The 26724-nt window shown below is 34.7% G+C and overlaps 1 protein-coding gene across 3 annotated transcripts in view; it reads left to right on the forward strand.

Moving 5' to 3' along the window:
* The first annotated feature begins 220 nt into the window (after nt 1-220).
* The window catches only part of Rnf13 (ring finger protein 13), a 148506-nt gene continuing 122002 nt past the window's right edge, over nt 221-26724 (forward strand). For all 3 annotated transcript variants that reach the window (XR_010047618.1, XM_063249168.1, XM_063249169.1), the window contains exon 1: nt 221-403. The gene's annotated coding sequence lies outside the window, so the exon portion shown is untranslated. The remainder of the gene's footprint in view (nt 404-26724) is intronic.

Genomic DNA, 26724 nt, shown 5'->3' on the forward strand with positions numbered 1-26724 from the left:
TCGGCCCTCTCCGTATTGAGATGCACTCATTCAACGGAGCTCGACTTCTCCAGAAGGCCGCCCCACCCTTCCCTCCTAATCCCTTCCAGGAAAGAGATCACGCGGCGAAGGAGGCTCTCAGACTGGGCAATCCTCTCAGCCTTGGGGTAACAGCCGCGCGACTAGGTATGAGAGTGGAAAGGGGGCCATGACAGGCAAGACGGCGGCCCAATGGATCGTCTGTGCCTTCTTGTGCGGGCCAATGAGGCGCGTGGGGCAGGACTTCCGCCTCGCCCTGGTGTTGTCTTCCCCGCTCAGACTGGGGCTGTGGGTTGGTGCGGATATTCAGTTATGAGCTCAAGCTAGGATCTTCTTCAGCAGCCACGAGGCCGGCGAGCCTGTGTCCCGGGGGTCAGCCCTCCAGGTAAGATTCTGTCAGGTTCTGCGGCTGCTGGGCGAGGGTCGTCCTCGGGGGCCTCGCTCGAGAACACTCCCCCCTCGCAGGCCCTGGAGTTTAGAGCGGGCCCCACAGCTGAGGTCCCTGCAGCTCCTCTCCAGCATGGAGCCGAGTGAATTAGGCTTTTTGCAAAAGAAGCAAAAATGCCTTGCCCCTGCAGAACCGAGTCTCCCCCGCATCTGCATTCCGTGCGTTTGGACGTGGCCAAAGTTGCCGGGTTATCTGTTTTGCTTCCCACATCCCCTTTTGAGGTGTCAGGAGCCTGGGGAGATGTTGGTCCAACACTGGCCTTAAAGCGCTCGGTTCAAGTCACTTGACTTTAATTGTGGGGCTTGTCTTGTCTTTGGGGTAAAAAAAACATGAGGAGTCACTTCCTTTCATTCTCACCCCACCCCTGTTTTCTTCCTCTCAGAGCTCAGCTTGCAGGCTAGGACGTGACCCAGCCGGGGCCAGAGATGAGGTCCCTGCCCTCCTAAAGTCACCACTTGTGCCAGGAGGCTAATTGGGCTGACCTGAATTGATAAAAGAGCTCTGTCCCAGAGAGGGAGTGGGCAGACACCAAGCCAAGAGATAGTGTTCCAGAAGCAATCAAGCAGCTTTGCGGGCAACCACTGTGTGCTCTCTGGCTGTTTTCGGTAATTTCTTCTAGTTCGTACTAATCTGGCTATAGAGCATTCCCCACATTTTAGTGTCAACCCTAATTTCAGCAACGTGAGCAGCTGCTGCAATCCTTTATTTTTGCCCCAAACCTGTCGGACTGCCAGTGATGCAGCGGGGCTCATAAAAACCAATGCGTTCTTTCAACCATGATGTGCAGTTTTTGATACAGTATAAATAAACAAACTGCCTTCAAGGAGTTCCAGGAGGGGAGCAAAGCAGTTCAAGATTTAAGGAAGGTCTTTCAAGGGTTTAATCTGTTTTACGGGCAGTTTTTAATGTCTTGAGTAGCTAGTTCTTTGTAAGGGTAACAACATTGTACTGAGATGGTTAGAAAGGAGTTAAGAACTGTGCTCTGCTGTATAGTGCTGGGCCCACAGGGACTCATAAATGGATTTTGGATTCAACTTAGTGTAATGGCCTAAACATATTACAAGAAAATAAACAAGAAAAACTTAGCAGAGGATGACTTGCGGAGTAAAAATAAATTTCATGGGGCTGTTGTTTTAGGTTTTTTAAAAAATGTGTATTAAAGCCTTATCATGTATTACACCAAAGACAAATGTTTCCAAATACTGGATCCCAAATTTGAGAGTCTGTGGTTCTCCAAGGAGCAACTGCACTTTTGATACAAGAAAAATAAGTGAAGTGTAATCTTATATGTAAACAAGGAAAAAGTAGTAGGGATTAGGTGAAATAAACTGTTCGTTACGTAATTAAGCATCAAAGTTTTTTGCTGTTGATTTTCAAGTGGTTGGATAAGAGCAATCATTTCTATGTTATGACTGCCAACTTCTCTGTCTCATTGTCAACTGACAATGTATATGTCAGGAATGATAACATAAATGTATGTAGTGTTTACTTTTCTCTTGTTTGAAGTTGAATAGCTTGATATCTTCATGTGTACTGTAAATTGTGTGGACACATTCTTGATTTGGAAGTTTAATAGTGAAGGGTTTGAGGTTAATTGTCATTTCAAGCATTTTGGGGAGCCCTAAATTGTTTTAATAAAGCATGATGGTTAATCAATATAAAAATTTAGGTGTTCTGTGGGTATTTATTGAATGTACTTAAAAATAAGCATGTTAAGCTTTGCACAGCTTTTACACTGCGTAAACATTGATAATAGCTAGTATTGTCAAGAGTCAAATATATTTCTAATTTATATTATCCCACATAATTCTCACAGTCATTGATGTGGTAAGTGATAAGGCATCTCACATACATAGCCTGCTGATTTTATACAGGTATTTAGTGGTGTAGTCAGGAGTCAAACCTAACACTTAAACTATATAAAGCCTGTGCCATATTTCACTTAAAAATACAAAGTACTGTTGGCTATTTTGTATTTTTTACTTGCTGGGTAACATTAATGACTTTGCTTTCTTGACTCTGGATAAACACCTCCTCAATGAACTTATTTTTCTCATAGTGTTTGGAGATTAAAATAATTTGTAGAGCACTAGATAGAATATGTTCAGTAAATGATATGCCTTAGCCTTGATCCTTTCATTGAGGAGTGGCAATTTGAAAGACTTAGCAAGTGGAAAGTGGAAGAATAAAGATGGTTCCACATAAGGACATTTGCTGAAGAAAAGATGTAGAAAGGTGAAGAAAACAAAGTACATTTGCCAAGGTTGTTTGTTTCAGGAATAGACATAAAGATAAATGGATACAGATTATGGTGATGTTTAAATGCCAGACAAAGTATTATGTATAAGACTTTTAATTGAGAAGAACCTCCTTTTATGAAGATTAATCTAGGAAAAACATGTTCAGTGGAGAAGTAGAAGCCTTTAGGTAGGAATTTGATGGAGTTTAGTTAAAACAGTTGAGACAGGACATGATGATTGTAAGGAAGGGTACAGATGACAGTGACACTGGGAACTAACGTGAGTATGAGTTTAAGACATTTTTGGGAGGATAGACGTGCAAATAACAGAAATATGGATACACAAAAGAGTTTGTAGAAGAAGGATTTAAGACATGAGAGGATGAAGGGAAATTAGTTTGGGAGTTGAGTTTTTCAGTTTTAGCAAGGTAAATTGAAAACTGGAAGCTCTGGGTATTCTGTCATAAGAGAAGAGATCATATACTCATCCTGAGGAAATTGCCCATAGTAGTTATGCCCCTGAAATTTCTCAAAACTGAAAATCCATTATTTAGTAAGGAGGCACCATTATTTTCCCCTGTAGCATGTTTTGTGTCCTAGGGAAATAGGATACCTGTGTGAGGGAACAGGGGATAGGTGTAGTGATAGTGGGGAGGGGAAATTTTGTAACCTACAAGGCTCCCATTTATTATTTCAAAAGAGAAATGGTAAACTGGAAGCTAGACCCATTTAAACTTAAGAAAACAAATTTTGTTGTTGTTGTTGTGCTAGGGAGCAAGCCAGAGGCCTTGCATGTGCTAGGCAGGTGTTGTACTAATGAGCTACATCCCTAGCCAAGCTACGAACTTTAATCACCAGTTACTTTGAAAGATGCTCTGATTTTTCTATACTGTCAGGCATTTGTAAACATATGTTGAATGTCGAATTGTTGTAATATGTCCAGATTTATTTTTATCTCCTGTTCATTACCCAGAATTGATTAATAGGAAAACTTAAAACCAGAGTATGAGATGGTTCTCTGAGTAACATTGTAGGGGTGCACACCAGGAATGAGTGTATTCTCGTTATAGCCAAGATTGGGATAAAAGGAGAAGATGCATGATACAGTGGGAAAAGTAGAGATTCTTTTGTAAAATGATAATAATGATAATAGCAATTTTGACAGTTGTTCTGAAAGTTGTAGTTAGTACATGAAAAATGCCAGCAAAGGGGTAGATAGTAATTGAGATGTTTTTATTACCATCATCTTAACAAATGAATATAAACATAGGACCCTAGCGCTTATGGTAAGAAAGAAAAAAAAAAAAAAAAAAACATCTAGATATCCTTTATACTTGAAAAAGGGCTCAGGACCAGGGAGAAGTGCCCATAGGTGTCTTGGCAGATTTTCTGGGGTTTTATGTAATTGGATAGAGCATGATAATAGATTAAGCAGTAAAATCTATCCATTTCTGAGTTATTTTTAGTTCTTTGTGATATTAAGCCCGAACAATAGGGCAGTTAAACAAATATTGTGTCACACATTCGCTGGACAAGGAAACATTTACATATTCTATAATATCATAATCAGAAACATTACTGGGAACCTACTATTTGTGTATTTCTATAACATTCTTTGTTTCTTTTTAAACTTTTATTTTGGTGTAATTTGAGGCTTCAGAAAAATGATGAGAGGAGTATGAAGTCCTATATATGGACTTCTAGATTTTCAGCCTGTTAATGTTGTGTCCCATTCGCTTATTTTATGCTGAAGTACTTAAAAGTAATTTGCAAGCATGATGCTGTTTATCTTTACCTTCCATGTGTGTCTCTTAAAACAAGGAAAAGCCTCATATTTAAGCACAGTGGAGTTACTAAAATCGGAGAGTAGCATCAGTGCAATTCTCCTACTTAATCTATGGACTGTGGCATTAATTCATTCAACAAATATTTATTAAGTGCCTTCCCTGTCAGGGCACTGTTCTAGGCACATATGGTACATAAGTGAACTAAAGAGACACTGGAGTTAATCTTCTAGAGAGACAAATGAAGCATATTTTCATTGTAGTAGTTAGGTATTCTTGTTTTATTATTTGGAAAGTCATACAAGGCAGTTAATAAGAGCAGATACCAGATTGCAAGTAATTGTGCAGACTTGGAAGAAAGGGACTGTATCTTATTCATATTTATCTCATCCTTTTCCCTTCCTCTCAGTGCAGTGACTTATTTTTGAGTACTGTTATTCATTATATGTTGAATGTGTATTGTTTTGATGTCGTCAGATTAATTTTTATGATTTCCTTTTTTGTCATCCCATATTGATTAACTGAAAAACTTTCAAAATCATTTGCTCAGCAACTGTAGGTGCACATTGAATGTTTATGAGGAGTAAGTTGTGTCACCACAAGAGCTAGATCTTAAAGGAATCTGTGCATTGCAGTAAGTGATTACTCAGTAAATAGAAACTAGGGAAAAAGTAAAAGGTACTGTGAATTGTACACTTGTAATTAGAATGGAAACGATGAAGTTGAAATGAAACTATGATGTTGGAATGGAAACAAGGTTACTATTGTATCTAAAGCACCAATATTAGGGAAGCTGGGTGCCATTCAACTTGTCTGTTACTAAACTGGGTGAGTTTGCAAAAGTAACTTCCTCTGTTAGTGTATTTCCTCATAAATCAGACTAGAATTTTCCAATGAAAAAAATCTGCTAAGGTTTCACTTTAGGAATATAGATACAATACAGCTGATTGTGAACTATTAAATAAGCATTAGGCTAAATTTACACTTTTAAGTTAATAAACCTTAGATGTGTAAAAAAAGTGCAAAATTAGTGTTATGTTTGATGCTATTTACTAATAAGATTGCTTTATAATTTTTTTTCCCACTTAGTAGGGAGTGAGCCCAGGATTTTAGCATTGAGATGTATCCCCAGTCCTTTCTATATGTTTATTTTGGAACAGGATCTTGCTAAGTTGCTAAGTTGCCCTGGGTGGGTTCCAATTTACAGTCCTCCAACTTCAGCCTAATATGTAGTTTCATTCTTTACCATTAGGTATTGGAAAAATAAAGCCCTGGTATTTTAAGTGTAAGCTAATGGATAGCAGTAATTATTCATACTTCAGTCATACCACAGTCATTTATCTTTTTCTGTTTTACGAGCAGCTAATAAACAGAAAATGTGTCTTCCTTAATTTAAGGAGTTTAAAGAATAAAGAGTAATGAAGTTAAATTAGCGGTGCAGCCCTGTAGTGGCATGAGAGAAAGCAAATGAGAGCCTGTGAGAAGAGAGCGCATAGGGTTAGAGAGAAAAAAGGCTGGAGGAATGGCAAGCGATTAAATGGAAGACATAGGTGACTTACCTGGTACAAGTCACAGTTTAGTTTTGAACGTTATTCTGTAAGCTATTTAATCTGTTATGGAATGTTATGCAGGGAATAACGTGATCAGGCATTTTTATATTTACTCCCTCTGAAAGGAAGACATGCTATTTCTAGTTATTTCAGTTATATATCCTAAGAAAATCAGTGTTTTAACTTTAAAGCCTGAGGAAGATTGGTAATTTTGTGATTTTAAAGTGCTCCATTTATCATAAAACTTTAAAATATTTAAATGTTCATAGGTACATTAATATAAATTGATAACTGAAATTTTGTGGTATTTTCTCATTGATATAAGAGAAAGGTCAACTCTAAAAGTTTGATTTAGAATCATTTCTAAGGATTTAGAAATTTGGTGAAGTTTAACTGACTGCGTGTGACTGTAGTCAGGTTCACTTTCAAATGATCAAGATACTCCATTAAACTTTACAGAGGGAATCGATTTTGACTGGGAAATAATCCCAGTAGAAACTAGTAATAAGGGTCGGGGATGTAATTTAGCAGCACAGCACCTGCCTGGCAAGTGCCTGGTCACAAGTTTGATTCTGGTACAAAAAAAAAAAAGAAAAAAGTAACTAGTGATAGATGAATATTTCTGAGTGAACTTATCAGAGTGAAAATAGGAGTTGAACTTGTTTATTCAGCTATAAAACACCTCTTTAAGAATTGAAGAATAATTTCTCTAAATCACATGTTGTTGTAATTCACATTTGATTTTCAGAAAGGAAAAACTTACCACTCCTGTTTCAGAACATTTCTGTCACTCCAAAATAAAATCTTGTACCCATTAAGCAGTTACTATTCATTTTCTGATACCAACAGTCATATCAGTCAGCAATCTGCTGTTGCTATGGATTTATTTATTCTGGGTATTTCATGTAAATGGAATCCTATAGTACGTGACCTTTACTGCCTGACTTCTTCATTCATGTTGCCGTGGGTATCGGTGCTTCTTTCCCTTTTACAGCTGAATAATACTCCAGTGAATTTACAACTGTGAATAGCATTGCTATAAGCATTCCTGTATAATAATTTGTTTAACTGTTTTTAGTTATTTTGCATCAATACCAAAGTAGAATTGCTGAGTCTTACAGAATTTTGAGAACCTGCCAAGATATTTTCCACAGAGGCTAACCCATTTTATATTCACACTCCCAACGTGTGATGGTTTCAGTTTCCATATGTCTTTGCCAACACTTGTTGTTTTCTTCTTTTTTTTTTTTTTAATGTTATTGCCATCCTGTGGCTATCAAGTGTTATCTGTCTCTGGCTTTGATTTACATTCCCTTGACAACTAATGACACTGAGTCTTTTCATATATTTGTTGGCATTTATGTATCTCTGGAGAAAATGTTCAAGGTCTTTGCCCCTTTTTAAAAATTGTGTACTTTTATCTTTTTTGTTACCGAGTCATAAGTGTTTTTATGTACTTTAGATACTAGAGCCTTAGCAAGCATATGTTTTCAACCATTTTGTGAATTGTGTTTTATCTTCTTATTGTTCTTTATACATAAAAGTTTTTAGTTTTGATGAAATCTAATATATTTATTTAGTTTTGCCCATGATTTTGGTGTTATACCTGAGACTTCATTGCTAAATCCAAGACCTTGAAGATTTAACTCTGTGTTTTCTTCTAAAAGTTTTCTGTATTTAGTTCTTATATGTGGTGTAAGTTAGGATTATAGCTTTATTGTCTTACACGTGAATCTCTATGAAGAAGAAAAGAAATGACATATATTAAGTACTTAGCCCTGAGTGTAGTGCAATAAGCATTTGAAAAACAGTTGCCATTTTTATTATTTGTAATTTCACAAAAAAAGAGAAAATGATAATCCATGCAGGGAAAGTTAAACAGGAACAGTTTCTGGAAAACAAATTTGGTGATATGTGTAAAACCTTAAAATAATATTGTGATTTCACACCTAAGACTCAATCCTAAGAAGATAATCAAAGAAATAGAGATTTGTGTTTATTATAGAACTACTTGTAGTTGCAATAGTTAATTACTGTTGTGTAGTAAGAGCATAGACAAAGATTTAGCCAAATAATTCAGAACTAAGTAATTATTAACATGGTACTTAGGAGTTTTAATAAGGAAAAATGTTTGACAGACTTCCAGTTAAAATACATGTAATATGATACTAATGATGTAAAATATGCAGGGCAAAAACTATCAGTTGTGGTTGGACCAGGGAAGTAGAATCATTGTGAGTTTTTATGAGTAATGTAGAAAGGGTTTAGACTTTAAGAATTTATGGCAGTCCATTAAGATGTATGTGGAAGGCCTGGTGTTTTGGGTGAATTGGGCCACTTCAGAGGAGCTAAGTAGCAGGAAGGAGCTAAACGTGAGATACAGAACAGGATATAGTAGAACCTATGAAAGTAAAATGCAACACAAAAAAGATTTATGTTGTCTATAAATGTTGAAATTATGAATAATCAATGTTTCTATATACCTTCCAAGGAGCATTATTTTTAGTATTAGGAACAATCATAATGTAGCAATGTAGGAAGAGGCTAATTAAAATAGCATTAAGTCAATAAAGTAGTGGAACCGATACTGGAACTCCCATCTCGGTGTTACAGGTCTCCTTAAAGGCTTTGCAGTTAAATTTTAAAAACTAAATTCAGTATGTCAAGTTCTAAGAGAAACCACAGTAACTTTTATATCTGGTAAATCTTCAGTCATCTGCAATACTTATATTTAGACCAGATTCAATTTATTTTAAATGTTGGAAGGCATTTTATAATTTAATATGGATCTGGAACTGTTTCATAAAATAAAGCTCTGTGTCCTTGAGGAATATATATGCTTATGGAAAATACAGGCATTAAACAATAATCAACGATTAAGAAAATTATAGGATTATAGAAAGTAATGAGTATTTTGATAAATAAAAGCAGTGGGAAAAGTTGAGGAGTGAAGCATGGTATATACGTAAACAGGTTATGGACACTTGATCAGGAGACAGTGTAGTGTATAGAAAAGAAATCTAGAAATAATACTATGGGGTGATGTTTTAAAGAAACAGTGTTACAGTCAGCAATAATTATGGTATAACTGTATCTGGTACCATCTACTTTTTTTTCTATGCTGAATTTCTTTTTAACATTTCTCTATCATTACATACTCTGATTTTATGCATATACACCTACATTTTCTGTTTGTCATAGCAATGCTCAGCTTTTTTTCAGGAACTGTACCTAAATTAAAAATGAAGGATGGGGTATGGAGATTATGAGTAAAGGAACTGGTTATTTAAGCAGTTAGACTTTAGTATTTATGTATAGAAACTGAGTAGTATTTATGTATTTCCCTTAAAATAGGGAAACTGAAATGATAGTAGAAACGATTTTCCTCACATTGTTTTGCTTTTAGCCATTGTTTTAAGGAGTTAAAGGGAAAACATTCATGTCAGATGCCTCATGCAGTGCCTGATACATCAGGTTTCCTAGCAATGTTGGGTTATAGTGATGGAGGTGACATTTGTGTGAAGCATCATAAAGTAAAACATTGTGAATCAGTAGATTGATGCTTTAAAGTGCATGGGGAAGAGCATTCTTGATAACCAAGAAAAACTAGAATTTTCTGCCAACTTTCCCTAAACAGAGTTTAAGAGTCTGATAGCTGTGAAAACAATTTCATTGTTAATTGTCTTTTTCTTATTTGCTGTGTGGCTAGTTGCTGGGATTGGCAATCTATGTATGGTACTGACAACAGTGGTTTTTAAAGAATCATGAAGTGAGCTTTTGTTTGGAATCTTCTTTCTTTCTTTTTTTCTCCTTCTCTAGTTTGACACTCTGTCATTACCCATTGATTTGTTAGTTTATGAGTGATGACTTGGTATGCTGCTTATCAGTTTTCCAGATTTGATTTGATCATAAGGATTAACATAACGGGACATATAAAAAAAATCAGCATTTATGCTCTACCAGGGGAGTGACCTGGGAATATTTATATTTATCTGAGGCCTCAGGTGATTTGTAATATACGGAAGTAAAGTATATTTTCCAAACTTCCTTGGTGATAAGAATTATCTGGAGTATATTTTTATTGATATTAAAATACATACTACCAGATCTCATCTCATATTGACTGAATGAGAACGTATACATTTGAGGTTGAGTCAGAGTCTGATTTTTAACATTCACTTGTTGATGCACTTTGTTTATGTGAGCATGGTACACTTCTGTTTGGCAGCTTTCTAAAACTTTTGCAGGTAGTCGTAAAAACAAAACCCTGACTGGTTGAATTATTCTTGACTATTTTTCTTTTAAAAATGCTTACATAAAGAGGATGCATTAAACATTTGTGTAAGTTTAAAGCATAGTTACAAAAGAACCTCCCATCTCACAAGAGCCTGGATCAAGGAGTAGAGTGTGGTAGATTAATAACCAGTGGTCAACATACAATACCAGCTGAACCGAATCAGCATGGTGCTTAGGTTGCATGGCCCGCCTACATTGCTGCCATGATAAAAAGGAAAACGGAGAGCAGGAGGCACCATTGTTAGTTCTCCTGAAGGAGCTTGTCTTTCCTGATATGAACTTGGCTGTTCTCATCCTCAGAAAAGCCTGGGACCTTATTGTCACTGAGAATGGCTGTGATTCACTTTGGGGAGCCTTGGTCCTTACTTTGAGTATCGCTTCCTCGCTCCAGTGGGGAAGATGATACGTTGTTCAATCTCCTGGAGAAGCTTGTCATGCTGGCTTCTTGTTGTGAACTTGTCATTGGAGGACCTTGGGACCTCGGGATCTCAATGTGGCTGAGGATGACTGTGGTACTTTTGGGGAAAGTTCTCTCTTTGAGTATCACATCCTGGCTCAGGGCAGATCCTTCAGCCTACTGGCACAGATCCTTTATTCCTCTGGCATGGGGTTTCTAGCTTCTACTGCTCACCTTTGGGCCTTTCCAGGGGAGATCTGTGAAACAGACTTGATTGAGACATTGTTGTCAGCTCTGGGCCTCCAGTTGAACCTATTGGGGGCCATTGTCATGGGCTCTAGGTCTTCAACTGGATTCATGCAGCGTGTTGCCATGGGTCCAGGCCCTCAGTTGGATTCTTTGGGTCTGAGTGGGTGGACAGATTTGTGGGTGGACAGATTTCTTGCACTCTTTCTTTTGTATTTAACTCTGGGTGACCATTAGAAAATAATACTATAAATTATGTGTCCTGAATTAAATTGTTTTCCTTGCAAACCCTGACTACAACAATAATATTGCTTTTATCCTAGAAGTGCCATTTACCTGAGCATACTCCTTTGTTCAGGTTTCCAGTAATTACTTCTTTTATATTTTTGCCTCTTGAATTTGAATCTTTACATCATATAATTTGTTTCACTTTTTAAAATATTTATTTTATTTTGCCGTTTTGAGATAGGGTCTTACTTTGTAGTTTAGGATGAGCTGGAACTCATTTTGTAGCCCAGACTGACTTTGAATTTGCAGTGATCCCCCTGCCTCTGCCTCCCAGGTGTTGGAATTGTAGGTATGTGCCATCATACTTGGCTGTTCCAGTTTTTAAAAAACTTCACTTGTGTGAAGTTTCCAGTTTTTGTGACTTCTTTGCTTTATTTTTGTGAAATTCATCCATGCTGGTCATGCAGCTGTTAGCTTCACTATTGTAGAGCATCTTACTACATGCCTGTGTCATATTCCGTCGTACTGGGTAATGCTCAGCAATGTTAATGTCAAAAAAGGCATCTATTGCCTACTTCTCCATAATGATAAGATGGGTTTACATTTTGGGCAACAGGATGTGAGTCCTATTATTTAACAGTAGCAATATTCCTGATTCTGTTATATTGCTGTTTTGATGGAAATAGTGAAATAGTATTTCTGCGGCAGATAAAAGGCAGTTTGACTACATACTAAACATTAGAAATAGTTAATATGAGTACTTTGAAGTTGGAAAGAGTTTGATGTTATGGGGAAACCCATTTCTTAATCTTCTTTAAATTTAATTAAAAAAAATTTTTTTTGAAGCAACTTTGAACTTGCTTGTGTAGCCCAGGCTGACCTCGAACTCGTGCTCATCCTCCTAGGATCCTCCAGCCTCCTAGGTGCTGGAATTATAGCCATGTGCTACCACACTTGGCTCTTAATCTTTTAAGATTAAAAATTTGTTCAGATTAAAAAACCCAACTTGTAAAACTATGATAAGCACAAAAACATTTATTTTGGTTATAATAGTAATAGTAAAAATCTTAAAGGTTTAATTAGAGTGATTTCACAGTATAGGAATTAACTGAGTATCTTGGTTTTTGCTTCGAAAATTAAGCCTTGTTTTTGTTTTGTTTTCTATGCAATATTTCTGATGACAACTTTTAATAATTCATAAAAACTTTAAAAGCTATATTTAATGGGAATTTAAATATAGTATGTTTTAGTACTTCTATGTCTCAACTACTAGAAATCATGATGCTTTATAGTGAATACTGTGAGACAAATGGCATGTTCAGCTATTGAGTGAGTTGAGAACACTATTCTGGAGGAAGTTGTAATACCATATGTATGTTATATACATATATGACTATCATTACACTTGTAGGAAAAATAGCCTGTTTAATGAAATATAAATGGTTGTTACAGATTTTCTCTTTTCAAGTCCATTGTATTCAAAGACAAAAGGAAATAAAAAGAAGCAGAAGAAAATAACTTATAACAAAATTTCAAAGCATGTCAATCAGAGGGCAACAATGATACATATGTTGCACATTGTCATCCCCAAATCATTCACCCAGAGCACAAGACATCTGCATTCAATTTGTTATGGATTTTCTACTAAAATGATTAATAAATTATTCACTTATTTTTCTATCAATATGTAGTGTAGCATATGCATTTTTGATGCTTATTGTAGTCTAACATACATTTATTGAGGAAATAAAATTGATATCTATTAAATTTTATTTTATTTTATTTTATTTTATTTTTATCTTTGGTATTGGGGTTCAAACTCAGGGCCTTGGGTTTACTAGGCAGACACTTATGCTGCTGAGCTAAACCTCTGGGAATATCCATTAAATTTTTTGTGTTTGTTTATTTTTGAGGCATGGTCATACCTTATAGTCTAGGCTGGTCTTGAACTCACTTGGGTAGCCCAGGCTGGCTTCAAGCTCAGAGCAGTCCTCCTGCTTCAGGCTCCTGAGTGCTGGGATTAGAGGTGTGCATCACCGTGCTTGGGCCCATTAAATAGTTTTGAAACTTAGGAAAATATTATTTTAATGGAATATTTTGATCTGGTTTTTGAAAGCAGTGATACTCAGGCATGCAACTTTCTTATAAACATGATTAACTTTTGTGAGTGTTAACTGGCACTGAGGCATTTGGAATCAGACTGTTCAGTCATCTTTGGAATTAAATGTCATTTAGAAATGAATTTTCTGAATGGAATGGCAGTGAAGTAATTAAATGCTTCTGCTCTTTTAAAATGAGATTTGAAAATGCAATTTTGTATAGATGAGTTATATAATACTGTCACAGATTTAAAGTTAGGGTTTACTGTAGTGCTTGGGGAGTTTTAAAATTTTGCAATTATCAGACCAGAATTAGATGAGTAACTGTCATCTGTGCTTTAAAACCATGCAATAATCACATGGGCCAGCCATGGGTTCTCATTTGGGTTCTCAAAAAATGAGCTTAAGAGAAAAACTACAGATTTGTTTCTGTTAAACAAATAAAAAAGAGAGGGATGGTGGGGTAGCTCAGCAGCAGAGCTACTGCCTGTCTTGTACAAGGCCTGGAGTTCATTCCCAGCACAGCGCACCCCCTGCCCCAAAAAGAAAAGAGATAGAGGAGAGGAAGAGGAAGAGGAAAAAAAGAAAGAAAATATTGTTGAAAAACAGGTTGGTCTCAGTTGGTCTCAATTCTAGAATGGGGTTGCAGTCTGGACCAGAAATGGTTCGAAATGGCCACACCACCAGAGAAAGGAAGTAACACACAGAAAACAAAAGCTAAGTAGAGAAGGGGATTCACTTGGTTACAGCTTACCACCTGCCTTATGATTTGAACAGTTGGCTACTTGTGATTAGCTGTAACTTTACTTTTTACAAGAGTAGGTAGTATCTTTTACATATCAAGTTAGGTAAATGCTCACTATATGGAGAAACTTGTAGGCTAGACTTGAAATAGGTACACAGGCAGCTTTAATGAGAAATGAAAGAGACGCAATTATCAACTTTAAAGATTATGAAAGAATATTGTAAACTGTTGTATGCCAAGAACCTGGATAACCTTGATAAAAATGAATAGATTGACAGAAATACACCATCTATCAAGACTAAGTCATGAAGATACAGAAAATGTGATTACATTTACAACTAGTAAAGAGATTAACTCAGCAGTGAAAAAGTTTCTTGAGAAGGAAAAACCCAGGACCAGGTAGCTTTCTAGTGAATTCTACCAGACATTTAAATGAGGCTCATCCTTCTTTTTTTTTTTAAATTTTAAAGAGAATAAAACCAAACAAAACAAAGTGAATCAAAACAAAGCAGTAAAAGCAATATAGGACTTCAAAACAAGATAATAGAAAATCAACAATGGCTACAATAATGCCTCTTGTTATCTTCTAAATACTTGTGTATAGCATCAAACGTCATAAAATCAAACAGAACAGAATAAAACCAATCAAAATAAAACAATGAAAGTGCTTCAGGACTTCAAAACAAGGTAATAGAAAATCAACAATGGCTACCATAATATATCTTGTTATCTTTGAAATAGCTGCTCATACCATCAGATATAATAAAATAAAACAAAATAAAACCAAACCAAACAAAACAATGAAAATGATACAGGACTTTAAAACAAGATAATAAGGAATTAGCAGTGGCTACAACCTTCAGAAGGAGATCCCCCTAGCTGCTGTATTGGGTATTATTATTCTCTAGATACTCAGACTACTGGCTTTAGGCCTTCCAAGTCAGTCAAACAATACAGGCATTAAGTTGTTTTTTTGCTTCAGTGGCTGTCATCTCCAGATCAGCCAGTTGCTTGTGGGGGAGGACAGAACCTTGGCTTGGCACTTCTTGTGTCCCAGCCTACATATTTGCTGGCTCACAGGAAGGGGTTGGTTTCTCGGTGTTCTTCCCCAGATGCATGGCCACCACTAGCTCACAGGAAGGAATTGGCTCAGCCCTCAGTTGCTCTCAGCTCACAGGAAGGGATTTTCTTGATTCTCTTCCCTGGATACATGGCCACCACTTCATCTTAAACCGGAGGTTTTTCTTTTCTTCTTCTTTTTATTTTATTTTATTTTTTTGAGACAGGGTTTCGCTATGCAGTTTAGGCTGGCCTTGAACTCACGTTGTAGCCCAGGCTGGCTTCAAATTTGCAGTGATCGTTCTGCCTCAGCCTCCTGAGTGCTGGGATTATAGGTGTGTGCCACCATACCTGGCTAAACTGGAGCTTTTGAGGAACTAAAAATATCCTGATACCAAATCAGGTACTGCAAACAAAAACAAAAGCAAAAAACACCTACAGACTGATTTGATGATTATTGATGCAATTATCCTTAACAAATGCTAGCAACCTGAATTCCACAGCATGTTAAAGGTATGTATACATCATGACCATGCAGGACTTAATCCTGGAATGTAGGATAGTCAACATAAAAAACAACAACAACAAAAATCTCTAGATTAATAGAATGAAAAGGAAAAACACATGATCATTAAAATTGATGAAGAAAAAATATTTGACAAAATTCTTGCATAACAAAACACGCCCAACAAACTGAAAAGACAAAGAAATTACCTCAATATAAAAGACGCCATCTATGAGAAAATCACACCTAGCAGCATTGATGGTGAAACATGGAAAATTTTCCTCTAAGATCACAAAATAAAAGGAGGATGAGCACTTTTGCTGCTTCTGTCAGCTATACTGAATTCTAGGTAGAATAACTAGGCAAGGAAAAAAAGGCATCCATATTAAAAACAAAGCTTTGAAAGGAAGATGACATTATCTTATATGTTGAAAGCCTTAAAGATTCCATAAAATAAAAAAAGAACAAAAGAATTCAGGTAAGTTGAATACAAAGTAAATTCACAAAAAACAGTTCCTTTACATTCCTGGCATTCCCATTCCTTTACACCGCCAATTTAAAAAGGAAGTAAGTTTGTTTACATTCCTGGCATTGGCATTCCTTTACACTGCCAATTTAAAAAGGAAATGAGAAAACAATTCTGTTGACAATAGCAACAAAAAGAATACTTAGAAATAAATTTAGCCAAGGAGGTAAAAGACATTTACATTGAAAATTACAAACTTTTCCTGAAAGAAATTAAAAAAGACTTAAATGGGTAGACATCCTATGTTCATGGATTGATAGACTGAATATTGTCAAGATACAATATATGGGTTTATTATAGTTTCTATATTACAGTTATATAGTTATTATATATTTATTATAGTTTCTATCAAAATTCTAGTGATTTTTTTTTGCAGAAATAGAAAAATCCATGAAAAATTTCTTATGAAGTCTCAAAAGACAACCAAACAGGCAAAACAATATTGTAAAGAGGAATGAAGAAAACATAAGAAAAAGCTTTGCAGCACTGGATTTTGCAATAATTTCTTGCACATGACACCAGAAGTTCAGCCAGCAACAAAAATAGACAAGTTGGATTTCATGAAAATTAAAAAATTTCTGTGCATCTGCAAAATCAACGGTCTACAGAATATTTCCTGCAAAATATATTCTGCAGTTATATATCAGTTGGGGGATGGATATTCAGTATATGAAGAACTCCTGTAATTCAGCAGCACCAAAAACAACCTGATAAATAATGAACCCAGGACCTGAAGAGATACTTCTCCAAAAAAGATATTGCAAATGGCCAGAAGGTACATGAAAAGGTGCTAATCATTAGGGAAATGCAAATCAAAATCTCAGTAAGATACTACTTAATACCCATTAACATGGCTTCATCAAAAGTAGCAAATGACATGTAGTATTAAGGATGTGAAGAAAAGGGAACTCTTTGCATTGCTTATGGGAATGTAAAATGATGCAGGATGTATGGAAATGGTGTAACCATTACTAAAATATTAAACATTACCATATAATCTAACAGTTCTATTTCTGCATGTTTATTCAAGGAGTGGAAAACATGAACTCAAGCAAATATTTGTTCATAAAAAGTGAAAGGTGGAAGCAACTCAAGTGTCTACTGATGGATGAATAGTTAACATGTAGTGTATACGAACAGTGTAATATTATTTGGCCTAAAAGGAAGGAAATTGTGACATAATGTTACAACATGGATGATCTTCAGAACATTATACAAATGAAATAAGGCAGTCATAAAGGATATGCTGTATGATTCAAGGTACCTACAGTAGTCAATGTTTTAGAAAAACAATAGTGGTTGCCAGGGCCAGGAATCGGTAATTAATATTTTATGGGTATCAAGTTTCTGTTTGGAAGACAAAATAATTCTAGTGGTTGATGGAGGTGGTGGTTGTACAAACAGTGCAAATATGATTAATGTCATGAACTGTATAAGTTTAAATGCTTAAACTTGTAAATTCTATTTATGTGTATTATATATACCACATTAAAAAATGAGGATAAAAAGTGAGGATGCACTCTTTTGAAAATATCTTGATGAGTTGCAACTTTATTCATTGCATTGAAACATTTAATATGCAAATTCTCAATTATAGAACAATAGTAGAATAGCATAATGAATCATAATGTAATCTTCATGTAGAGCTAATATGTAATACTTTTTCTGAAGTACTGTAAATTATGGCCATCATGACACAGTACTTCATTAGGCATCTCCAAAAATAAGGTCTTTTAATCTTCATGTAGAGCTAATATGTAATATTTTTTCTGAAGTACTGTAAATTATGGCCATCATGACACAGTACTTCATTAGGCATCTCCAAAAATAAGGTCTTTTCATATAATCAGAGTACTGTCATTATACTTAAGACATATTATTATTAAAAATAATGTTATTATCTTAAAAATTATTTTTAAAATATTATTATTATTTTAAAAATTATTTTAAAAATAATGTTCAGTTTATTGCATTGTTCGTGTTATTCCCAAATTGTGTTTTTATTGTTGGTTTGACTGTACTGTATGTTGCATTTAAATTTAATGTTTCTTATCTCTTAATTTCTAATAATCTCATGCTCTTTCCTGATTTGGTCTCCATTTACTGTTTTTTTTTCCTAATGAATTTTATAGAAACTATAGGACTACCCTCAAGCAAAACACTCACTTTATGCTTTCTTATAACTTAAGTTTTTATTCCATTAATTCCCATAAGCTTGCAGTTTTATTGCAATAAAACGATTTTGCAAGGAAACAGGTAAGTTATGGTATAGACTGAGCAGAAGATAGAATGGAAATTGCCAGAGGCAACATTCTTTTACAGCACAGGAAGCTGTTACTAATTTCTTTCTGTCAAATAATACACAAAATTAAATCTGATTAAAGATGGTGATAATGAGCAGTCTTAGAGATCTACTTGGTTGATCTTAAGGCTTTCTTGCATATTATTTATTTTCAGCTTCTTCCTTTGAAGAAGTGTTAAGTTTTTTTGGACTACAAGGATATTCACAATGAGTATGGGGCTATGTTCTATCTTTGGCAATGTGAGGGGGACAGAAGAGCAAGGAGAAGTAGATGGGAACCTGGAGAAGGAAAAAAAGGCAGGGAAGTAGGAAAAGAAGTAGATTTTGTAATCAGCAAGACTGCTAGGTTTTTTGTGTTTTCATTTCTAAGCTTGAATCTAAAGATGTATCTTATATGTTCTGTTTGGGGATGATGAAGTCATAAGAAAACATTTTATGGTATTCTGTTAAAGAGCCTGCAACAGTTATATGAGAGGCCAGTAAAAACTGTAATGCAGAGAAAGGTTCAGCACTCACTCTATGAGTAACAGTGATTAGAGGTTCTGATTGATGCTCGCACTCTCACTGTCGGATAGGCCATCACTTGGCACCAGGGCACTGGCTTTGTGGCAATATAGACTGGAAGCATAGCATATCAACAAAATGCATTTTTTATTGAGAAGCATTGCTGTTATCCAGGTCAAGGTTTCATGACTCACCAAAGAGTGAAATGAATTGTAATTGCCAGAATCAAGAATGTGGATCTGAGTCACCCTAGCAAAGAAAAACTCACAGGGTGTCTGGAAAGCATTACTTCCTGTGATAGTTATGAGTAGCTTTCACATTCACTTTCCTCAGTGGTCATGCTTAGTCTCAGGCAATACACAGCGCAGGGAATCAGAAGGTTTTTATAATTTTAATGAATTAATTCTCCCAGTCTGTAGGCTGTTTTTTCATTTTGTTGATTGTTTCTTTTTCCGTGCAGAAACTTTTTAATTTGATATAGTCCCATTTGTTGATTTTTTTATATTACTTCCTATGGTATCGGAGTCCTAATCAGGAAATGTGACTTTAAATTGTTGCCCCTGTTTTCTCCTAGTCATTTCACAGTTTGAGATCTTACACCTCGGACTTTGATCCATTTTGAATTGATATTTGTAAATAAAATAAAAAAAAGAGAGGAAAAGAAAGTGATCTAAAGGATATAACTGCATATGTATTTAAGTGTGTAAGATAGAAAACCATACTACTAAGTTTTTGTTGGATTGTTGAACAGAACTGTTTGCAAACGCACTGTTTGAATGTCCACTTTGCATGCTTTAATTTTGTAATTTGAACAACTATTTCTAAGATGACAATATGTAATTTATTAACTAGTGACTTCGTACTGTTTATTTTTTTCTGAAATTCTGTATAACTTGTACCCTTTTTTGTTTTTTTTTTTCTTTTTCTCCTTAAATAAAATTTAAAAAAAAAAAGATATTTGTACAGTGTCAGATAGCATTTAGTTTTTTTCTTCTTTGTATGGATATCCACTTTTCCTAACAGTTTGTTAAAGTGACTGCCTTTTCTCCAACGTATGTTTTTGACTCTTTCCTCAAAATTCAGATGACTGTAGTAGTGCAGGTTTCTTTATCCTCTATTATAGTTAATTGGTCTTTGTTTATTTTTGTGCTAGTACCATTCTGTTTTTATTACTGTAGCTTTGTAGTATATGATTAAATTGTGTATTTGGTACATATACACTTTCTCTTTATACTTAGGATTTTTGTGGTCATTCTGGATCTTTGTGGTTCATATGAATTTTAGGATTTTTTTCTACTTCCATAAAGAATATCATTGGAATTTTGATGTGGATTGCATTGAAACTAGATTGCTTTTGTTAATTCTGTACATTTGTGAACATGGAAGATCTTTCCATCTTCTAGGGACCTCTTTAGTTTCTTTCTTCAGTGTTGTATAATTTTCATTTATAAAGTTCTTTGACTGTCTCAGATTGATTCCTCGGTATTGTGGATAGAATTGTTTTCTCATTTTATTTCTCAATTCATTATTGATAAATAAAAAAACTATTGTTTTTTACGTTGATTTTCTGTCTGCTATTTTCTGTGTTTACCAACTCTGAAAATCCAGTGGTAAAAGTCATGTGGTCAAAAAATGTAAGTATAGGATAACATTGTTTGCAAGTGAGGATAATTGGATTTCTTTCTTTTCTATTTGTATTACTTTTGTTTCTTTTTCTTTCCTAATTGCTCCAGGTAAAATTTCAAGTTCTATATTGACTAGGAGTAGTGAGAGTAGATGTCTTTGTCTCCTTCCTGGTTGTAGATGGAATGCTTTCAGATTTCCCCATTTAGTATGATTATAGCTATATATTTGTTGTAAGTTTTATTTAGTGAGGTATTATTCTTCAATACGTAGTTTCTTCAAGGCCTTATCATGAAATGGTGTTGAATTTTATTGAAGGCTTTTCTGTGCCAACAGACATAGATGATTATGGCATTTTTATTCATGATTTTTTTTTTTTTTTTGGTACTGATGATCGAACTCACGATCTTGTACTTCTAAACCCTTAACCCATTCATGATTCTATTTATGTGGTATATTAATATTTATTGACTTGCTTATGTTAAAACATCTTTGTCTCCCTGGAGTGAAACTAACTTGATTATAATGTATCATCTTTTTAATGTGTTGTTGAATTTGGTTTGCAGGTATTTTATTCAGGATTTTTGTATCTGTTTTCATCAAGGATATTAGTCTATAGTGTTTTTTTGTATTTTTGTTTGATTTTGGTATCAGAATGATATTGGCCTTGAAAATGAGTTTAGAAGCATTCCTTAACTTTCTGTTTCATGGAGTAGTTTGAGGAACATTGATATTAGTTCTTTAAAAATTTGGAAAATTCAGCAGTGAACCATCTGGTCCTGGATTTTTTTTGTTGGGAGGCTTTTTTATTAGTCTTTCAAATTTCATTGCTTATTATTGATGCTTTTTAAAAAATATCTTCCTGATCCAGTGTAGGTAGGTCGTATATGTGTAAAAATCTATTCATTTCTTTTTGATTCTCCAATTTATTAGAATAAGGGTTTTTTAAAGATTTGTCAGTGATCCTCTGGATTTCAGTGATACTTTTTTCCTTTTTTTTTTTTTGTACCAGGGATCAAATTCACAACTGCATGCGTGGAAGGCAGGCACTTAATGCTGCTGAGCTGTATCTCTGGCCTCAGTGGTATCTGTTGTAGCATCCTTTTTCTTCTCTAACTGGATATTGATTTGGGTTTTCTCTCGTTTGATTTGGGTAAGAACTGTTTAATTTGGCTGTGAGCTTATTAATCTTGTTTATCTTTTCAAAGTGCCAGTCATTGTTTCATTGGTCCTTTGCATTTTGTTGTTGTTGTTTTGGTTTTTTAAAAGTCACTTCATTAATTTTAGCTCTGATATTTATTATTTCTTTGTTTTGGATGGATTTTGTTTGTTCCTGTTTTTCTAAGTTGTTGAAATGCATCAGTAGGTTATTTATATGAGAACTCTGATATTTTCATGTAGGCACTGTCATAGTTACTTTTCTAGTTGCTGAGACAAATGACTGACATCCCAAGTCAAAGGGGCAAAGGTTTGTTTGACGCACAGTCCATAATTGGCTGGCTCCAAGGCAGAGTGGTGTGGCAGACAGACCTCTGAGAGGGGAAACGTTCATGGCAAGTAGAAGGTAGCAAAGCAAGAAGGGACCTTAATAGTATCTTTCTATTCCTTTTCTACTCTTATCTAGACTACAGGAATTAGAGTGGTCCCAAACCAGTCAATGGATAGATTTAGTGAATCAGTGACATACTCTAGATCCAGCCACCTTTGAAAAAGCCCCATTTATGACTACATGAGATTTTGGGGTATAACTAAACACAAGCCATACAGACAGACACAACTATAAACTTCTCTTTAGAACTGTCTTTGCTATACCTCAGAATTCTGGTATATTTTGTTTCCATTTTTCATTTGATTCTAGAAATTTTAAAAATTTCTTCTTTGATTTCAGTGATCTACTGATTGTTCAATACCTGTGTGTGTTCGTATGATTTTTGTAATTTTTTTATTGATTTCTAGTTTCATTCCATTATTATCTGATAAGATACAATAAATTTTTAACTTCTTATATTTGAAAGGACTTGATTTATGGTCTAAAATGTGATCCATTTTGTAGAATGTTCTATGAGATACAGAAAAGAATGTGTATTCTATAATTATTGGATGGAATAAGATGCCTATTAGCCACTAGATGCCTATTAAATTCATTTGATCTCTGGTGTAGACTGTGACCGTTAATCTTTTTTGTCTAAATGACTTATATATGGTTGAGAGTATAGTATTGAATTCACTCACTGTTGTATTGGGACCTATGTGTCCTTTTGTGTTCACTAATGTTTTATGACATTGTGTTTTCTTATATTTGATGTATATATATATTTGCAATTGTTATGTCTCCTTAGTGCATTTTTCCCTTTAAAAATATACAATGGCCTTTGTCTCTTATGAATAATTTGTTTTGAGGTCTTTTGTTCGATTTGAGTATAGTTACACTTGCTTGCTTTTGACTTCCATTTGCATAGAATATTGTTTTCCATCCTTTCACTTTCAGTCTGAATGTGTGTTGGCTGGTGAGATATGTTTCTTACAATTAGAAATGAGTTGGGTCGTGTTTTATAATCCATTCTGCCAGGTTGTCTTTTAATTGAAGAATTAAGGCCAAATCACACAGTTAATAAGTGACAGTGCTGGTACATAAACTCTTCCCTATCTAATACTAGATCCCATTTCTTATTGAAGTTACTATATTATCACCAACTTCTATGAATTTAAGTCAAAAAGTAAACTTAAGTGTATATCTGTAGGTTTAACTGAAAGTACATTCACTATGATATTTATAATAAAAATAAAAACAAGTGAAATACCTACAGTTGGGATTTGCATTTAGTCCATTATAGAATATCCATGAAGAATACCATGTGCCCACTATAAGTTACATTCTCATTTGTTTCCGTTTTGTATAAACTAATCATATATAGAAACCCAATGTATGAAATATATTAAGAAAAGATGTTTGAAAGTGAAGAAAGCTCCAGAGGGTCGCATGGATAGCTAGCTGTCTAGAGTGGATCTTGAGGGAATGCTGTGCTACTGGGTTTGAAATTTAAAATTTGTTTAGGACAGAAAGGAGATATAAACATGTTTGGGTATGAGGATATGTTTTTGGCAAGGAAAGATTTTATATAGCAAAATAAGATTTTTTTCTTGGAATAAAATGATTAGATATTTCTAAGAGAAAAGGAGAGATAAAGCCAACTCAAAAGTTTACATTAAGTAAAAATATTATGGAGGATGAAGGTTATTAAAAACAAATATTTGGCTCTCAAAAAAACTTAAAAGTTTTTCTAAATATGTATTTATAATGCATTATATGAAGAGTACAGTTATGACAATCATATATACTTTGTGCCCTTGATTTTTGCTCAAGTTGCATATTTGAAGATTATAGATGATTTATTTTTCCTATATTTCCTTTTTTTTTTTGAACTGAGGATCGAACTCATGACCTATGCCACTGAGCTAAATCCATATATTTCCTACAATGAATATGAATTAGTATTGGAAAGAGCAACTATAAAAACAGAACTCCAAACCAAGCACCTTGGTATATGGCGGTAGTTTCAGTACTTTGAGAGACTGAGGCAAAAAGATTGCAAATTTGAGCCCAGTCTGGGCAATTTAGTAAGGCCTTGTCACAAACAAGCAACAGCAACAGATGGGGATGTAGCTTAGTGCAAAGCCTATGGATTTAATCCCCAGTCCCCAAAAACCAAAACAAAAGCTGATTTTGTGTGTGTGTGTGTATGTGTCTTTTTTGAGACAGAATCTCATTATACAGTTCATGCTGACTCTGAGCTCACTTTGTAGCCCAGGCGGTTCTCAAACTGCAACTATGCTCCTGCTTCAGCCTTCCTAGTGCTGCGAATGTTATTTTAAAAGGCAGTAAATTCCAAAGCAGTGTAAATGAAACTCACTTCATATTGTTAAATATACCCCCATCCAAGCATACATATATACTGTTACACACACGGTAAAAGAAATAATCCAGGTACTGTTGTGCTACTCTTTGGTTTAAAACCTTGAAGGCAGAGACTATATTTTGTCCTTTGAACATAAATTTTGGATATTGGTACTGTTTTCAATTAGGCTCAATAGTGTGGACCTTTAGAGAGACACACTATTGGGTTTGAATTCTGGCTTTGCTGTCATTCATTATTTGATCTTGGGCAGTTAGTGTCAGTGTCTTCTCCATCTATAGAAGTTGTTAGGATTAGATGAATTAACTCAGTAACATATTTACAGCAATTCCTGCCATTTACTAAGTGATTAATATTAATTGTTTTGGTTATTACTAATCCTTTGTCTTTAACTGTCATTTTTCCCTCAAACTCCTTCACCTACTTTCCCTCAAAGTCCTTCACCTACTTCAGAGTGCCTGGCAGTTTCAGAAATTTAGAAAGAAAGTCACAGTTATTGTTCAGATTGTCTCTCAAACAGGTTACTGGTCAACCTGGTAGACACTTACTCTTCATAGTAAAATTTAATAGCCATGGTATCTTATTTTATAAGATTATATATTTTTATGATATGATTTCTGCTAGATATTGTCTATATTAAAGAATTCACTGAGAAAGACTTACATATAGATCTCAGTGTATGGTTTTACTCATGACAGTGGTTTATTACGGCAGAGGGAAATGAAATAAAATCAAGAAAGGGAAAAATCATGTGAGATTACATCCAGAATAAACCAGATGTAAGATTCCAGAAGTCCTGTCCCAGTAGAATCATACCAGATGTGCTTAATTCCTGCAACAATGAGTTGTGATAATATACATGTGGTGCCTACCAAGAAGGCTCGTTAGAGACTTAGTACCCAGGGTTTATTATACTGGAGGCTACTCACGTCTAAACCATCTGCCTGGCATGTACCAAAATCCAGACTCCCAGAAGGAAAATACGTATTCAACGTAAGCCACATTTTTTACAAAATTTATAACAGAAAATGGTGGGAACGATCCTGAAATTTAAATTCACAGATGCCAGCCAAAGACCAACCTTACAAATATACATAGGCCTTTCTAAGGATAAGCCTCTCAGGCCTGCTCCATTAACTCTTCTGCACAGTAGAATGTTATCATGTGTGTTGTACTTCAAAAACTATTGTCAACAAATCTGTAGTTTTAAGACAATTTCATGACAATACAATTTACACACTAAAAAATTCAAGTTACATAATGCTGTGGTTTTCATGATACTTAAAAAGTTGCACAACCATAGCTGTGATCTAATTTTAGGACCTTTTTATCATCCTTCCTCTAAACCTGTGCCAATTCCACATTCCTACTTGTCCTCCTTCTCTTCCTTAGTCCCTAGTTGACCACTAATGTATCCTTTGTTTCTTTGGAACACATCCATACATTAAAATGTTTCCACCTTTAATTTTATCTCTGATATTAGTGACCATGTAAGATGTCAGTTCAAATGTTATTTACAGGTGTACACTTTCACTATGTGAGACAAAGATTCAAAGTTTGAGTCTACACAGTAGCTTCCAACAGAACAATTATGAACTGTACTCGTTAAAATTGATATTGTGAATTGGCCATATTATTTAATGATATAATTCCAGTGTCAATGCTCATTGATAAATTCAGTCATGTATTAAACTTTCAAACCAGTGAAAACGAAGTTTGCAAAGATAAGAGACATTACCAGCTGAGAATCTGTAATAAAAAAAAAAATGGTGATTTGAAAAGGTCTGAAACTAGAAACTTTTTGAGTGCTATACTCAAAAAGTTTCAGATTTGGGGGAATTTAAGTTTTGGATTTGAAAGGACTAAATGTTAACCAAGCAAATATCAAATCATTTTGGATTTTTGGATTAGAGATGTTCAACCTGTATAATAATAAGCTGCTATTTTTTTTCATTCTTTAGTATGGGTATAATATAGAAGTATAAATTTACATGTATATTCATATGAACTCCAGAGGCTAACACTTACAAATTATAGGAAATTTTAAATTTTAAAGCAAAGATATGTCCATGTATTTTTAAACATTTGATTGAAATTTTTGTTTGTCTGAACAAAATTGGCTTCTTAGCCTGAGTAGTGTGAGAGATTATGTGCTTTGTGGTTAAAATGGAGCTTAGTGTCACCATGAGTTATGTGGTCACTTTTAAAATTTTTTTACTTTTTTTAATATATATTTAGAGT

The sequence above is a fragment of the Cavia porcellus genome, unplaced genomic scaffold, assembly GCF_034190915.1.
Source record: "Cavia porcellus strain 051 isolate PalLab524CR breed Dunkin Hartley unplaced genomic scaffold, mCavPor4.1 scaffold_5, whole genome shotgun sequence".
NCBI lineage: Eukaryota > Metazoa > Chordata > Mammalia > Rodentia > Caviidae > Cavia > Cavia porcellus.